Below are 5,000 nucleotides of genomic sequence, written 5' to 3' on the forward strand. Positions count from 1 at the left end.
ACACACACACACACACACACACACACACACACACAGCATCAACATCAACAACAACAACAAGGATGGAGAATATCATATATTTGCTTGATGATTTCACCATATAGGACTAACGATCAACACACACACACACACACACACACACACACACACACACAGCATCAACATCAACAACAACAACAAGGATGGAGAATATCATATATTTGCTTGATGATTTCACCATATAGGACTAACGATCATTTCTATTTTGCCAGCATGTTTCGATATAGAAAAAGGTACAAAATACCATTCAGTCCAATATATCCGAAGTCTATGCAGACACAGTTAACAGTGCCAGCCATAACAAATTGAATGTTAAACGAACTGATATAATAGCTATAATATATGAACGCAGACAAAAAGAGCGCTAAGAAGAAGTATTGTTTTTTTAGGGAAGCCAGTTTAGTATTTAAACTTACGATGACGTCTGTAGACAACGAAAGAATAAAAAATAAATATAAAAATGCTACAACTGAGTGCTTTCTAGATATCTACCTGAATTTATTAATCCATATTACCAGTAACATACATACACACATGCATGAATACATACATACATACTTACATACATCACCCAAATATTGTTGTGTGGGATCACAAAGAAAAGATATGTTCTTTCGTGGAAATCGGTTGCCCTTAGAAAACGAATGAGCTTAGAAAAATACAAGACAGAGAGGACATTTAAGGACCTTTGATAAGGAGTTTGCAAATCCAGTGCCCAAGATACTCTTCATACCTATTAGAATTGGAGCAACAGGATACATACCAAACCGTCTGGAGCAAAGTATGGTGAAACTCGGGATCTTGTGGAGGGAACGCAAATCCTTAATTCATACGCATCAAATGATAACGATATCTGGTACTATAAAAATCTGCAGCACCTTCTTAAGATTTAAAGAATATCGGTTAAAATATACTTTCCTTTGCAACCTTGCTACCAAGTAGGTGAGCGGTCAAAATAAAAGAGAAAGAGAACACACACACACACCCACACACACACACACACACGCACACACACACACACGCACGCACGCACACACGCACACACACACACACACACGCACGCACACACACACACACACACACACACACACACACACACACACACACACACATATATATATATATATATATATATATATAACGGGCTCCTTTCAGTCCGGGACTATCGCAGAATGCACTTGCCCAAGGTGCCACACCACGTAGTGGGACTGAACCCAGGAAGGTAACTTCACATGCTCTGCTCGCTTGATCTGCTAGAATTAAGAACCGAATGATTTTCTTTTTACCCTACTTTAAAGAAAGACACATTAAATAATGTAGTCCTAGATACAAGGCTGAAAATAGAAGAGCGGTTGAGCACCTCTGGAATGCTTTTCATCATTAGTTTGCTGGATCAGAGCTGATCTGGAGCTAAATAACAACACCAGCAACAAGAGTAAGAAGAAGAAAAAGAAAATTCCCTGCAAGCCTTTTCTTATAATTGAAGTTGGGTCAGCAGAAGTTAAAAGAAAAAAATTAAGATTTTTTAAAATGTCATATCAGGAAAAAGATACTGCGCGTGGGAGGTGTAAATTACCTCATTTATATTAATTCTTTGTTATAAAACACAATACTGAATTTTTTAATGCAGTATTTCATAGATTGTCATCTGCGATGATTAAATATTGACATTATGGAGTAGTTTCCAAGATGTTAATATGCCTCTATTTTGACTTAAGTTGTGTCACCACTTTATGTAGGATAGGCAAAGATTTACGCACTTTGTTCAAGAATCGGAACAGCACCAAATTCCTTGAGCTAAAACCAGTTCACTGAAGTTCCTTTCTAGTCTGGTTTTGTCGGGCCTGGATGAAAGCTTCGGGAAGGCCGTTACTGACTTCTCTATGCTGCTAGTTGGATGAGGTGTTCACGTGCTCAGGTGATTAATTCTGATCATAAACATTAATCAATTAGCTTCACATATGTTTCGGAGAATTGAAATGGTTTGCTGTGATGTTCATATCTTGACAAACCAAAAACTGTTCAAACTATAAACGGCTGATTTCTCTTAGTTTATCAAGCATCAATTTCTCCCAGGTGAAAAAAAAAAAAAACTTCGCCAAGGAATCGAACCCTTATTGCAAAGTCGGTTCACTAATCTTATACTACCTTATACTACCTTGTTATTGTTATTTAACCTCAGATCTGGGTAACGTACGATCATCACTCCGGACATGCCCATCCCATCTGTTGCATATCTGCCACTATATTTTCCAATGTCCTCTTCAAGTCCGTAAGAGTGACTGCATAGGGGACCTTTCAGCAACGTAAATGAAAGGAAATACGACATAAACTCCTGCCTTAGAATCGAAACCTGGAAGGTTTGATTCAACCATTGATATTGATGTAAACTACCAGACTTCATTCCAGATTTCTTGTTCTTTATTTCCTTTGGTAAGTTATGTTGAGTTAAGAAGATTGTTGCTTCAATAACAGCGTTTCATTGATCCGTAAACATTACCGTTGATCCGAATCCTTCAGCTAACGCTTCACTACACGTCAACTGAAGCGACATCGTGCAAGTAAAATATTTGTGGTTCTATCCAGGATTGAAACCCGACCCTCCTGGGAAAGATAAAAAGCTGTTTCATTTATTTATTTACTTAACAAAAAAAAATTGTAGTTCAATACACATAATGGTTTCACATGTTGGCACAAGACCAGCAACTTTGAGGGAGGGGTATGTTGATTTAATCGATTCCAGTGCTCAACTGGTACTTATTTTATCGACTCCGAAAGGATGAAAGGCAAAGTAGACCCAAACCCCGGCGTAACGGACGAAATGCCGCTAAGCATTTTCCCGTCGTGCTAACGATTCTGCCAGCTTGCCGCCTTTAGTTCAATACATATAAAAAATTACGGAGACTTTGATCGAGAACTATTTTCCAGGCAGCCAAAACATCGACACGAATTCAATTCCTATTTGAAGTCAGTTCATCTTAGTTATAAAGTAACTAGCACTCCGTCGGTTACGATGACGAGAGTATCAGTTGATCCGATCAACAGAACAGCCTACTCGTGAAGTTAACGTGCAAGTGGCTGAGCACTCCACAGACACGTAGTTGTCAGCGGGGTTCAGCGTGACACAGAATGTGACAAGGCCGACCCTCTAAAATACAGGTGCAACTCATTTTTGCTAACTGTGTTGGCTGGAGCAACGTGAAATAAAGTGTTCTGTTCAAAGATACAACGCACGTCCGGGTACCAAACTCATGACCTTACGATCGTACGCTGAATAGCTTCCACTGAACCACGCCCTTTCACTGGTTATAAAGTATATACCCGTGGGAAACATATGACTGCCGTAACAACTCGTGTTTCTTTCCTTTATTATACAGGTATTCAGGGTCTAATCAACATACATGCTGAGTCAAAGAACTCATGGGTGTGTAACTCAGATGTCACGTCGCAGATACGTAGTTTCGCGTTCCATTCAACTGGGTGACATCTTCCACCAAAAATTAGGAAAAGGAGATGGTGGTAAATGTAATTTTAAAAGAACCTTAGGAAAGATTTCTATGAATACATCGTGTCTTTCAGAAATCATTATAGTATATAAGGCGTTGCATATATATATGCATGAATAGCATATATATATATATATATATATATATATATATATATATATATATATAGAAGATGTACTTGCAAATTTTGAAATTGAAATCAAATGTTATTCAAACGTAATCTGCTTCGGACAAATATATCTATCTAATAAAATAAATAAATAAAACAAGGGAAGACTGTCAGAGTTCAAGCTACATGACACGTCTTGCTGTACATCTTGAAGACCAGCAAAGAGTTTAATTTCACATTGGCAACGCTCAGCAAGCTGCTCAGGCACAAAGGGACCATGACACTACTCTCACTGCATGGTTCAAACCCAATGAGCATGATGATGATGCAAGGAACCACTTGTACCTTGACATTCCGCTGCATTGTGTTTAATGAGCGCAGTAGAACATGGACACCAAGGCAAAGGAATACTCATATTTATTTCTTTATTGCCCACAGGGGTGGAAGGAATACTAATATCATCAAAAGAATGTATACAGTGAGCCCTAGAGACACAAAAAGATTTCACTTGCGAATGTTTCAGCCGCCATGAGCTTCCAGGATTTGTGCACTGTAGAAGCAGAAATCTTGTCAACATTTAAGGCAGCATGCCTGAGATATGGTCTTCTCTCAATCAATGACATACTGGAACATGCATTGCTAGAAGCTGCTGCCTGTTGGGGACCCTTACAATTGCGTGTTATGTTTGCTGCCCTGTGCAGGTATATCAACCCTGCAAATGCTCTTCACCTGTGGACTATTCACAAGGAATCCATGATTAAAGATTTCTTGCACCAAGGTTTTAAAGCAGAACACACAGAAAACATGGGACTGCACGCAATTGATGCAATTCTGATAGAAAATGGCATTAATTGTTTAGCAATTGAGCTGCCTGAAACTATTGGAATACCGCAGCTTGAGTATCATGAAGACCTCGATCACCCAGGCATTGCAACACTTACTAATGAACAGAGACTGATTGCTAATGACGTGCTTGAATCTGGAGATAAGAAGAGGAGAGGTGAGGTGCTCAACCACTCCTGTTTCTATATAGATGTTCCAGGAGGCCATAGCACGTTGAAAGCACCGGTTCTCGTCCGATCACCGAAGTTAAGCACCATGGAGCCTAGTGAGTACTTAGATGGGTGACCGCTTGGGAAACCTAGGTGCTGTAAGCGTCACACACTTAGGCGCAGGAGGTGGCTGTGCGGTAAGTAGCTTGCTTACCAACCACATGGTTCCGGGTTCATTCTCTCTGCGTGGGCCAAGTCTTTGTGAGTGGATTTGGTAGAAGGAAGCTGAAAGAAGCCCGTCGTGTATATGTATATATATATGTGTGTGTGTGTGTGTGTGTGTGTGTTTGTCAC

At 39.6% G+C, this 5,000-nt stretch overlaps 1 protein-coding gene and 1 pseudogene across 1 annotated transcript in view; one reads left to right on the plus strand and one right to left on the minus strand.

Annotated features, from left to right (window-relative positions):
- The window catches only part of LOC106874406 (protein Wnt-4), a 289,605-nt gene that overhangs the window by 196,335 nt on the left and 88,270 nt on the right, over positions 1-5,000 (minus strand). The window lies entirely within an intron of this gene.
- On the plus strand, positions 4,693-4,811 carry LOC128248777 (5S ribosomal RNA; annotated as a pseudogene).

This window comes from Octopus bimaculoides, chromosome 9, assembly GCF_046866305.1.
Source record: "Octopus bimaculoides isolate indiv1 chromosome 9, ASM4686630v1, whole genome shotgun sequence".
Taxonomy (NCBI): domain Eukaryota; kingdom Metazoa; phylum Mollusca; class Cephalopoda; order Octopoda; family Octopodidae; genus Octopus; species Octopus bimaculoides.